Genomic DNA, 13,295 nt, shown 5'->3' on the forward strand with positions numbered 1-13,295 from the left:
TATTATTTACGTTGTCAGCCTGCTGAATAGCTAAAAAAGATCTCCAGAGATGAAAGGCAAGCGGAGCTGTCTGCAGCTGCAGGATGGGGCCGTGGTTTCCATCGCAGGGTGCAGGCTGGCACTGTCGCATCTCCTGGTGCAGCAGCCTTCCCTCCTGCACACCATGGGTCTCACTGGGAAAGGGCTTGGAGAAGCAATGGGTATTCAGACGTCACTATTTTTTATTTTTATTTTTCGTTATTGCTAATGAATGCACTGCTTTTCAGCTGGATCCGCTGCCTAGGGTGTTTTCCTGGGTTGAGGCAGGGGGGATTGTGTGGTTTGGTGGGCAGGGAAAGAGGAGGGAAGGAGAAGGGACTGGGCAAAGGGTGTCTGTGGGACACACTGCTGACAAATAGACGTCTTCTTCCACTCAAGGTCAGGACAGGTGGCTGTTGCCTGAGTGCAAGCAGACTCCATCCCTCACAGGTAGGTGCTATGCAGTGGTGAGAAAGGGGCTGAGAGAAGGCAATAAGGCTGCCATCGGCAATATCCACTGTCAGAGAAGGAATTAGAGCATCTACAAGCAGGAGGGCAGGCAGAGACATGGAGAAAAGGACACCATCTACTGCATTGCTGCTCCCCACTGCATGACCAGCAGCCTCAGAAATAAGGGGGAGGCTTCCCCCTTCTCAGCCCCGTTTTGCTGTTTGCTCCTTATCACCTGAGAACTAAGGAGACGTGCAGCACAGTGCTCAAAGCAAAGCTCTGAGCCCTCTTTTAGGGCTGGCAGAGACTTAGTGATGCTCTGTCACAGTCATTTCGGGGAATGGAGCAGCTATCAACTAACAAGAATGAATTTCAAGGCTGATCACCTGCAAGCCAGGGATAATGGGAGGTCTGCACAATCAAACACGTCTCCTGTTATAGTAAAACAAGCAACACTTGAAAAAGACATGGAAACAGGCTTCTTTAAATCCAATTCAGGGATTTGGAATCCCCACTAAACGCTTAATTAATTTTTGATTAGCTGAGAACCCATTAAACAGACTGATTCTTCTAGCTTTATAAGTAACGGCAGCATGCTGCTTTAATTAAATTAATACTAAGAGATGTTCATTTTCAAATCCTTATGTTGGTTATTTGAGAAAAATCATTTCATTCCCTTCCCTAAGAGGTTTACCATAGTCTTTTAGCCCAATGCAGTGTCTCTTCCCACCCTGTTTGTGTTGTCATTGGTTTGTCTGGAGGCAGGATCTGCCACGGCCCTCAGATCGTTTGGCCCAAAAGGCCTGGGGGCATCCCAGTAGTTTTAAGGACCAAGAGTCTCATTTCCCTATAGGGGTTCACCCTATGGGCATGTGTATTCTGATTGTTTGGGGTCTCATAGCCCTGGCTTCTCCCATCCACTCGTCCTGTGGAGCTGCTGTGGGGTTGTTTCCTATGGCAGGTGGACTCACAGAACGGTTTGGGTTGGAAGTGACACACCTTCCAATAAACCAGGTTGCCCAAAACCTGTCCAGCCTGGCCTTGAACACTGGATGGCTGATTCCTCCACCACAGCACAGCGAGCAGCTTTGATTTTTCATCTGTTTTTCGAGGGTAAATACCTCTAAGCTGTCCCCAGGCAGTTGCTGCAGAGCAGCTGATGCAAGGAGACTTGTCCCAAGGTGTCCTATGCAACAACCCACGGCCGTGCCCAGGACATCAGGGAACGTGCCGTGGCTTCTTTGCCCTGATCTTCACTCCCCTAGGGCTTTCTCCATTTCCCAGTGGAAATCAGAGTTGCTGCCCAGCCTTGGCTTCTTCTCCAAAGACTGCTGCCTCCCAGTGGGTGCTGGATCCCCTGGCATGGGAGGCATGGAGTCAGCCCTTCCTGGAAGATGGAGACCAGGGATGGATGGAGGCATCTCTGAACGTGATCAGGAGCAGAAGCTGGACTCGCTCTTAGAGCAGCTCATCTCATGGGGGGATTCAGCATCTCCTCTCTGCTTCTCCTGTCACCCACAGTGATATCTGACCAACAAGCAGCTCGGTGCCGGGATGACCCCCCATGGATTTAACCACGGGCCCATCGGCACACCCTGCTGATACTCGGGGAGAGGGGCTTGGCGAGCAGCCCAGCCCCCTGCACCTCCATCCTCCTGCAAACCTCCCCCTCTCCCCACTGCCCACTTCTTGTTAGGAGCTGTCGGAGGCAGCTGGCTGCTCGTGCATTAAATTAGCAGATGTTGCGGCCACACAACATTAAGCACAACAATACTGTTAATGTGCCCTCCGGAGCCCTCTGCCTCCCTCCTCACCAGGCCTCGCCAGACACAGCCTCTCCGGAGGCAGATTAATTTCAACTCTCTGGATCATAATAAATTAATTTTTATTAGAAAAGTAGGGGGGGGGGGACGGCTGATCTCCTGAGCTGCAGAGATTTAAGCCAGCTGTCGACCGTCTCCTGGCATTTGGGTTACGAAGTAAATACAGAAGGAGGGGATTTTTTAAAAGCACCGTCAGCCCCTCCTCCATGGGAGGAGCACGAGGGAGGCTTGGAGGTGAGGGAGAGAAGTTGGTGCTGTGGGGATAATGCTGAGCTAAATGAGGGGGAATGTTTTCCTTTTTCCTGATGGGGAATGGGCTTCCTTCATGCTACACCCTCAGGAAAACCTTCCCTCCCCAGATGTGGGGGCCCAAAGCAGGTCCCCATCACCACCTCCTTTGCTTAAAAGCCCCCTTTCCACTGGATGCTCATCCGAATAGGATTTACCAGCTTCATGCTGCCACTGCTCCTGAAGGTGGGTGGCAGGATCCTGCCAGCCCCTGGGGTGTCCCTGTCCCCAGGGCTCCGTGCACAGCCCCGCTCCCCAGTCACAGCCTGGCACCAAATGGGCAGAGGCTGGCTCTGTAGTTGCACAGGGCTTCCGAGCAGAGCAGATTTGGATGGTTCAGCCCAGTTCCCCAGGATGATGAAGGCTCACAGCTCTTTTTGGCTTAAGTAGGCGCTGTCTGTACTCAGCACTTATGAAAATCAGCCCTCGGTCTTCGCTCAGATTAGCGATCAGTGTGAGGCTGCTGGAAACCCAGATCCCCGTTATCAGTGGGGAGTGTGTTGCCAGCCGGGGATTTGCAGGGAGAGGGAGCTGGGCTCCAGTTGCCCACCCTTCATTTCCCTCCTGAGCTGAACATTTGCTGTAATATCAGTCAGATAACTGCTGAGGGACCTGGACTTTTGCAGGACTGTGGACACAAGCAGGTTATCTATTAGTGCTACGTGAAATGGCAGTACCATTTCCACCAGTCATTTCAAATGCCAATAAAAGTAGCCAGTATCTATCCAGAGGCTCATCCAAGTCAGCATCCTTTCTCCAGCTGTGGCCAACCAGTGAATATGTGTAGCACAACAAACTTGCAGCGATCCCTTACCAGAATACTTTCTCCCAAGGCCCAGGTGCATGGTCAGGGGATTCCCCATGTAACCAGAATGGATTTATTTTCTCCATTAATTACTCTAGTTGTCTTTGATTTTTCACAGTATACAGTGCCAAGGAGCTCCACAGATTAAACAGATTTAAGGTGATTTTTTTTTTCCTTTTCCAGCTGGTCTGAGCTGCCACTTGCACTTTTCAGCAGCTGCCTCCCAGTTCTTGTACTGGGAGAGAAAGGGAATAACCATTGTTTACCTTCCTCATCCCATTTTATCTTAATCAGCTCCTTCACAGTCATTCCTTTTCCAGGGATGAGGAATCCCAGGCAGTGCTGTCATGCTACAGATGCCATCCTGTGCTTTGTTGGTAGCTGGCACCAATGCTGATATACCTCCTGGGTGCTTACCCACGTTCTGGGTGCTCACTTGCAGTCTTGCAGTTCTGGATTTTTGTTTATGTCACTGTGGGGTTATTGTTCAATTTAAGAACTCTTTTTTATTTTGTTTTTCCCTAATATGATATGATCCAAGTTGATAATTATCTGAGGTTAAGGGGAAGGGTTAATTTTAATCAGGACCCTATTGGTTACCTGGTTCCCAGCCCGGTTTCAGGAAGGGTTGTGCTAGCAGAGCTGGTGGTGAAGTGCAGCAAGGTGGGTTTCCCTGCAGAAAAAGAGAAAACACAGCTTTGGGACCAGAGCTGGAGATGGGGAGCTGGTTAGGCTGCAGTGTGGCCTGCAGCTGAGGAGCTGGGGAACCATCAGAGCTTCTCAGCATCTCTCTGGGTGGGAGCACTAAGGCGAGGACCTTCCCCTCCACCTCCGAAAGCCTCTGGAGAGCTGCTGGTGTGCATCACCCGTAGTCCTCAGCCCATGTTTACTCAGTCTTGAAGGCCATGACAAAACCTGACACCGACACCCTGCATACCTCTCCTGAACTTCCCTTTGAGAGGAGAACTTGGGGGAAGGAGAATGAGAGCGAATGGGTGCAGGGGCTGGGAAGGAAAGTGGTGCTTGTGATAACACCAGATCAGATTTCACCCAGTCCTTTTTCAAACACCAATTGAAAACCCCTCCTGCCACTTGACAGGTTTCCAAAATCCTCTTTCTTTCCAGGATCTACCCATGGCCCTTGAGTAGGGAGAAGAGGCTGTGAAATGAAAGCCCTATTTGCTCTGTGAAAGAGCATGACAATGTGTTGAGAGAAAGTGTTACTCACTGGCTCCCGAGCATTCAGAAAGGCGTCCATTTATCTCTCTTTTTCTTTTTTTTTTTTTTTTTTTTTTTTTTTTCCTCTTCTTCTAAGGAATCTCTGGTTGTAATCCCTCTCTGGGATTTTTCACAGTAGTCTGATAATGTTAATATTTATCCTGGCTCGGAGATGAACTGACAGCACTGTGCCCTCTCCTTTCATTTTATCTCTGTACATCTATTAGGTGTTCTGTATGGCTTCAACTTCATTAACACCCAACCCAGAGCAGTGACAGGTAAAACGAGCTTCCATCACCTCCTTTCACCTCTCTCACCTCCAGGGGTTTATTTTCTTTGTTTGTTTTTATTAGTTTATTTATTAAAAGGATAAAGATTTTAAGTAATGCCAGAAGAAGTTTGCTGGTTAAGAGATTTGTGGTGTCTGAGGAGATTTCCTAGACCGTTCCTCACCCTTCATTAAAAAAAAAATAATAAAAAAAAAAAATGCAGGCTTTTGGCAGAAAGGTTGTGGGGACCTAGACAGTTGTTTGCAAAGAGTTCAGTCCTTTGAAGAAAAGGACCTGTTGAGTAGTGGAGCTTCTTCTACTGGTGTCTGGAGTCTGACCATGATGGTCAGTGAAAAGCCCTGATATCAGGGTTTGTGCTGCCCTCGGAAGAGATGCCTGCAGAACAGCAAGAGCCAGCTGTAACTTGTGATGGAGACAATCAGGATTTCTCACTTTGTGGGGGTGGAAATTCATCAGCCCAGGGGCAGAGGGATCTTGTTAACGTAGTAGTAGTTAAAATAATCTTGTAATTGTTATAAAGATTGTTATATTATTATACCTGACTCAGAAAACACGAACCTTTGCAGCTGTATTTTCCCAGTGACCTCTGGATTATCTAAAGTCCTCCCTCACAAGAGCATTAGGATGATGAGGGCATGGGGAAGATCCCTGAAGCCATTCACAGTAAAATGCCTGCAATTTTAAGAGATACCCAAAGTAACCAACTTAGCTCAAACTTTTACTGGTGCAGTGGAACATCTTCAGTTGTGAGCACAGATAGGAGTTTGCTGGTAAATACAATTTTTGAGATACTCACTTTAATTTATTACCGTAGGGTCAGATTTAACAATCTGTGAAATTGCATTGATGGAGCACCAATTTGTGTATTTAAGTATGTTTTCGTGTGCAAAAACAACATATTTCTAGGATTGAAGGTTTTCTTAAACACACGTACTCTTTCTGAACTCAAGTTTGCTTTAATCTTCCAAACCTTTTACATGGGGAGACTGATTCCAGGTCTCCTCCAAACTGCTGCTTGACTTGAGTGAAACTGCAAGTGACATCCTTTCAGCTCATTTTGATTCATCTCTCATCTTTAATGATAAAGAAGGCTGAAATAATTACCACCATCGATACCTCCTAGGATTTTTTCCTTCATTCATACAGAGTCAGTTTTGATAATCTGTTAACATCTGATTGAAAAAAAACCCTCTGTACATCAAGTTTTTGCAGGAAAGGCCAGTAGTTCAGAGACATCTCCAGTTATAAAGCAAATGAAATGTGAAACTGCTTTGCAGTTTTGAGGAGGCCAGATCCAGCAGACACCACTAAATGTTGCTAATAAAAGCATCCACATTCCCAGAGCTGGTGACTCCAGAGTCCCCCAGTTTTGAAGAAATTGCTGTAAGGATGGCTTTAAATACTGTGGCCATCACAATGCTATTAAGAGTAAAAAATAAAATAAAATAATAAAATAAAATAAAATAAAATAAAATAAAATAAAATAAAATAAAATAAAATAAAATAAAATAAAATAAAATAAAGTAAAATAAAGTAAAATAAAGTAAAATAAAATAAATCAAGACTTTTTGCTGCAGAGAAGGATGTATCATTCACCTCTAGATGATGGCTTGCTACCATATGACCATTAATTATTACCAGAAATATTAACAGCAACTCAGCTCTTCATTGTACTTCTGGCTCAAGTGTGGATGCTATTTCATACCCAATTTGCTTTATTCATTATGCACATTTCTGGCCTTTGCTGGCCATGCAGAGTTATTACACAAGCTGGTCAAATGGGTGAAGAAGTGCTCAGTGTGGCTGCTCATTTCTCTATAGCACAAACTGGATAATTGGATGAGGAAAAAGTCTAGAGGTGCGAAGGCTCAGGGAGGTCAGGAGCAGTCTTCCTCTCTTGTCTGATCCAGGAGCACTGGATCAGGCCCTTTCAAACTGAGACAGGAGAACAAGACTGAGAATACTGAAAGGAGCAAATCGTATAATGAAAGGCTGCCACTGAAAATATCAGTAGCACAAAGATCAGAGCTTCTTTTTTGAGATCTATGCTGCAAACAGCTGCCCCAGGAGAAAATCCAGTTCCCTGCAGACCGTTGTGCACTGCAGACACACAGATGTGTGTTACTCCACATGTCAGCCCACCTGTCTGAGTGCTCCTTCCCTCCCCGTGAAATCGCAGGATCACGTAGCAGAGTATCGCTGCACAAATTCCACCACGCTGCATCAGGGCTGACCTCAGAAATCCCTGTTTCCATATACTCTAGCTGCATCTGCACTGAGAAGTACTGTTCATGCCCAGCTCCAAGTGAAAGAACAATATATATGTCAGTGTTACACCAGCACATTCACATACTTATGAATTATAATTAATTAATTTTTAGGTTGCACCCCAGACATGGACATGTTGCTACCTTCTATTGCAGAACTCCTCCCACCTTCTGTCCTGGCTCTGAGCAAGTCCTCTCATCAAACCAAGAGAGATTTTCTTCAGTTCTTCTGCTAGATCTGCAAAATATATGCAGATTTATACAGTGAGGCACATGCTAAATACTCTGGGGGAAGGAGTAAAATAGACATTAATCAGATATTAAAGGACTTATGAGACAGGGAGAAATATACATTTGGGCATAGTTTGGGATTGGTTTTAGTTGTTACATATACACATATATGCAGTTACTATGCATATGTATGTGTTGTTATTCTGCTTTAAATAACTGGGTTGGATAGGGTAAAAAGAAAAAAAAAAAAAGGAAGAAAAATAGCTAATAACAGTAATGTTCAGGAACTGTGTCTATTTTGCAGATGGATACCAAATGGAAACACGCTTCCTTTAATCTGTGTTGCTTTAAAAAGAAAAAAAAAAAAGAAGAAAAAAAAAAAGAAGAAAAAAAAAAGAAGAAGGAGCAGGAGGCTGGGGTTAGCAAGTTATCTGACAGTCTGAACAGCTCATCTGATTGCAGGGATTGGGTCAGGAGCAGCTATTCCCAAGTGCCTTGAGTATCAAGCACATCGGGTATGGCTTTTGATCAGAGAGGTGAGGTGCTGCCTTCGATTGCTTGGGTGGCTTCCACTTGGAGGCCTGGACCTCCCAGTGGAGTAAAGACAGAGGTTTTGGTGGGGTGAGAGGGGCAGGGACAGCACAGGGCTGCGTGTTTATGCCAGACCCTGGCCTTTCCCCTCACCGTGTTCCTTGTAATTTGTGGAAATCAGAAATAAGCTGACGTGATTAAAGAAGAACAGAGCTGGCTTAGTGCTCCTCAAGCTTAAAAAGGTGTTAGAGACTTGCCAAATTAGAAATACAGAGCTAATAGAGATCCAAAATAAGGAGGTTGCCTAATCCTTTTGCATCTAGAGACAAAATGAAGGGCTGCATTACTGTGATTGACGGACAGATAGCAGCCTGGCCAGTGAGAAATAGCCAGGGGCTGGTGCCTATCTAAAAACATTTTACATCCAGCCCACCCTTTATCTGGGGATGGTATAGTTTTTGCAGGCTCTTAGCCTTGGTGATGGTTTGCTGCTTGTGACCCACTGGAAACAGAGTTTTGCGGTGTTGTTTTTCCTTGGAGAGGGGCCGGGCTTGGTTTTTCTTTAGGTTACACTTTCTTTTTCTTCTTTTTTCAATGCAATCTCTTGAAGTCATCTTGCATTAATTAGCCGTCATCTTAACGACACTGTTGCATGTTAGACGAAGAGATCTCTGAATTCAAATAAGACTTGACCCTAAGAGGGACCAGCTCCCTGGCTTTTTCTTCTCATCTCCTTAAATCTAAAAATTGCTAAGTGATCTCTGAGGCTCAGGCTTTCCTCGGAGATTAGTGTAAGAAAAGCCCCAACATCTGCAAAAGTGACTGCTTTTGACAACCGTACAGATATCTTAAAGAGCAGGAATTTCCCTAATAAAACCCCTTAAAATAAGTCTTCTTAAGATTTCTTAATGCCACAGTGATCAGTTTGCATGTTTCAGAAATTCAAGAATTTTTTATCTGCTTTGGAAAGTTATGAAAAAAAAAATGAAGCAGGTTTATTTAAAGGGGAGAAGTATTTGAGATGCAGGAGAGACGGGGTAGCAAAGCTTAGGAACTGGTGATAAAACCATAAATTGTATAGCTCAGGGAATTTGTGGACTGACTAAAAATGACAAAGCAAAGCAGCCCAAGTTGGTCATCAGAATAATAACAAAGAGGACTTTTACCAAGAAAAAAAGCATATGGACCCGCTGGCATTCTGTAGGCAATTTAAATAGCTTAATTCGGCATTGTTGTGATTAGCTATTTCCCTGATAGTGTATGGGATGGATCCTCTGCTGGTGTAAAGCAGAAGATTTTGAAACACCCTATTCAGTGCAAGGCATCTCTATTAAAGACAGTGTTTGGGCATCTGCTGAAATCTGCTTAGATCCCATCAAAGACACAAAAAGTTAAATATTGCTACCCTGGAGTAGGGAGAGATTTAAGCAAATGTGCAAATATACCCTGCATCTGGGGCATGAGCCACACCTGGGGTATTTATAATCAGTTCACCCAAATTTACCACATAGTTCTGGCAGGTTGGATGTTGGCACAAAATGTGAGATCACAAAGTACAGAGAGACACTGCTGGAGGTATCTGTTGGCTTTGGGGGCCTGATCTTGCACTCCTGTCCCCTGCCTAGAGGCTGGTGTAAATGCACAGACCTCCAGTGTGTAGCAGAATGAGGTGCATCACGTTATTAGGGCTGTGCATGGTGAGTTATGGGGTGGGCTGGGATGCTGGGATGCTGCTCAGCTCTGTGGCTCTGCAGCAGGTCATCACATCAGAGGAACCCTCAAATGAAAGCTGCCAGCACCCGTGGGTGCAGAGGGTGTGCAATTGCAGTGTACACTTAAAATGGTCATACAGTTTACACAAATACAGGTTGATTCCCTGAGTTCATTCAGTGATGGAGATTTGGCGAAAAGTTTGGCCAACCAGAGCTCCTGGGAACCGGGTCTGATCCAACTACCCTGTGATCCAACAACCTCCAAAAAACGGTAAATTCCACCCGGATGCAGCTTTACTCAGTAGACCAAGTTGGGGAATGATAATGATGCTTTGCTGAACATTGTGTCTGCTCAGAGAGTGAGCTGAGATAGCAGCAGTGTGCAGAGGTGATTTGGTGTGGGTGCATTATGTGTTGGTGACAGACCACGCAAAAGGGGAGAGGTTTTGTTTTTCTTTCTTTTTCTTTCTTTTTTTTTTTTTTTTTTCAAATTGTGTGTCTCCAGTAAAATGGAGAGAAAGCAATTCAAGCTTCTTGAGATCAACAGGGTTGCAGAGATATCTTTCTGCTTGCCTGCACTTTTCTTTCTTTCCTACATGAAGGGGTAAGCCTCTGTACTAGACAATTTAATTTGATTTTTTAAAATTATTTTATATTATTTTATTTTAATTATTTTATTTTGGTTTATTTTATGTCTCAGAGAGATCAGAAGGAACTCAAACAAGGCACAAGAATTCTTCATGGAGATTTTTGTAGCAGCTAGCAAGAAGGATAAAATGGAATTCTACCAGGGACAAATTACACAGAGGTACTTTAACATTTAAACATTTAAATTAAACATCTGCCGAGAGAGGATGCTGGTGATTTCTTCATCACCATGAAGGAACTATTGTGGTACAACTGAGATTTTCATGCAAGAACTGGCTGCAGGGCCTGGGTACCTGGTACAAATACATCCATCTGGGGTGCTGTAGGATGGGGCAATAAAATGCGGTGGGAATCAAATATATGAAACCACACATAATTGTTTTTCCTCTTCCTTTCCCTTCATGGGGACACATTCTGGCTCTGTTTCAGAGCAGAGGGACATACCAGAATTAGAGAATAACCCACAGAACCCAAGAAATCTGGTGCATGCTCAGCCCTAGCAAAGATAGAGGGGGAAACAGATCAGGGATTAGCCCCACGAAGGGACATAAGTTCACAATTACCATGTTAAGCCCTTCAGTCCTGCTGTAAAGCCTCCAAACCACCACCCAGCTCCTGCTTGACCCTGGGTGCTCCTTAAATCTTTTGGTGTGTCAGTTTTGCAGTGCTGAAACTCCCAGGTGCTGACGGGAGGTGCTGCAGGGCCTCCTGGCAGCACCCCCATCAAACCATGGCCGAGCAGCTCCGTGTCCCCCACCAGGCCCCAGAGGTGCTTCTCGGCCACCCCTACCCATAGTGTCCACCTGGGAAGGACATCAAAAACCCCAAACAAACAACCGTGGTTATGGTGGTGGTACTAATCAGAGAGGGCAGTAGAAGGCCTCAGAGAAGGTGGGAGATAGTCAGACAAATCCCTTCAAGCAGGGATGTAAATAAATGCATTGAGGGTGCAAATCAAGGCCTGTGATGTTGTGTAATCTAATTTAGCATTCCAAAATATCCACTGGGAAGCATATTTTCTTCACAAAATACATTGTTATTTTTTTTTTTAAGAAGGAAAAAGGGGCATTTTTATGTTAGAGAGGAGCAGCCCAGACTGCAGACCTCAGAGGGGAAGGCTAGATCAGGCAAATTCACTGCTTAGCCTCTCTGTGTCTCAATTCCTTTACCTGTGAAATGGGCACAAGGCTGCTTAAACTGTCCCTTCCTACATGTCCCTGCACTGTGGGCTCCAAAATGCTGTAAAAGGTGTGAATTAAGCATCAGTAATCTTATCCCTATGAATTAGAAATACTGCTCTGTTTGAGAAAGAAACATGCCACCGTAAGGGAAATTTTAAGGTATTGCAGGTCCAGTTTGCTGCTAGCAGCCTAAAAACAATGCAAACTTGGGCCAAAAAAAAAAAAAAAAAAAAAAAAAAAGCCTTTTTGGTTTTATATCTCAATCAGGAAGAACTGTCCTTTTCAATTCAAATGCCCGGGTCTAGAGTTGTTTTCCCTGCAGATTCTGCGTTGTATTGGGAATATCAGGAGCTGCCAATTGCAATAACGGTTTCTAATTCCAAATTAATTCAGTGTAAATGAACTGTCAAGAGAAGATTGATTTGTTTTGGTAATTGCCCTGATGCGGGCTGCTGGGTGACAGCGGGAAAGAGCAAAGAAGGGAGCTGTGGCAGGTCTGGCTGAGCCTAAGGGTGGGTTGAGGAGACAGAGGCCCAGCTGCAAATATCATCTGTCAGCACCACCGCTGAGCCGGATGCTTTTTTCCAGCCTTCGACAATGTCTTTAGGAATGAAGCCGATGCTGCAAAATGCTGCTTGGGTTAAAGAGATCGGTGCGTGAAGCAATTAGCGTGGAAAAAAAATACAAACTAATCCTTCCCCATCTAAAGGGCTGCTCTTTATCCAGCCCCCACCTCTGCTCACCTGCAGTTGATGGACCACCAGCCCTCGCCTTCTCTGTGAAGGAGAAGGGAAGATCTTGCTCCATCTGATGGCTGGGAGCTGCTCCAAGTGGGAAGGGATAAAAATGAGGGGCTTGGGGCTGTGGGAGGCTGGGTGCTAGAGTTGCCCGGGTGCAGAGGACGATGTGTGAAGCAGATTTCATGCTGTCTGCAGTGGGTAGAAGAGGTTTGGTTCTCTGAGTAGCTCCATGGGGATGTGGCTGGCTGCTGAGCCCTTCCTCAGGGCTTTACCTGCACTCGCAGCTCAGCACCAGAGTCCATCTGAGCACAGACCTGTGTCAGCACCACCCAAGCCCATGCTAGTCCTGCAGGGCCCAGGAGTCATTCAGTCCTTCACCTATATATGTAACCCAAAACGTTATTTTAGCAGGAAATCTAACGTGTTACACTTCCAGCAGTGAGGGAAAGGGCTGAACAAGCCAGGACACCAGAGAACTACACTGCTCATACACCCAAAGCAGATTTTGGAGGGTAGTGATGTGGCACTAGCTAGTTCAGCTACATGTAGATGCTTTAAAATGACCAAATGATTTTAATGACTTACAAATAAATATCTAAGCTTTGTTAAAACTGCTCCATAGCCATAGCATTCAGGAAATTGCTACAGTCTATAAAACAGCAAGGCAAGAAAACTGCCAGAGTAAATGACACCATAAACTCCCAAATGTTAATGAAGTTGCTTGCTAAAGCACTGCTAGACAGGCTAGCTTTTTCTTGACATATTTTTGGGTTTTGTTTTTGTGCGTGTGCTTAAATTTGCTAATCAATACAGGTGCTGTGTGACTGAATTGCTAATGGAGCCTGTAGATTAGTTTATCAATAACATTTAAATACTTTTCACACTTGCAGTAGATTTTGAATTATTTATTTGTTTCTGGTCAATTGCTTATGATCTCATTAGCATTAGTCTGTAAAGTGATACCAGACTTGTTGGAATACTTTAAAGATTTCCATGGCTCTGCAAATTTTCTGTAGTAGGGAGAAAATGCTTAAACTCACAAAATCCAGGTCCTTGTAGAAGTCCTTTAAGGCAGTGGATCTGCTCACAGGAA

This window comes from Anas platyrhynchos, chromosome 8, assembly GCF_047663525.1.
Source record: "Anas platyrhynchos isolate ZD024472 breed Pekin duck chromosome 8, IASCAAS_PekinDuck_T2T, whole genome shotgun sequence".
NCBI classification, from domain to species: Eukaryota; Metazoa; Chordata; class Aves; order Anseriformes; family Anatidae; genus Anas; species Anas platyrhynchos.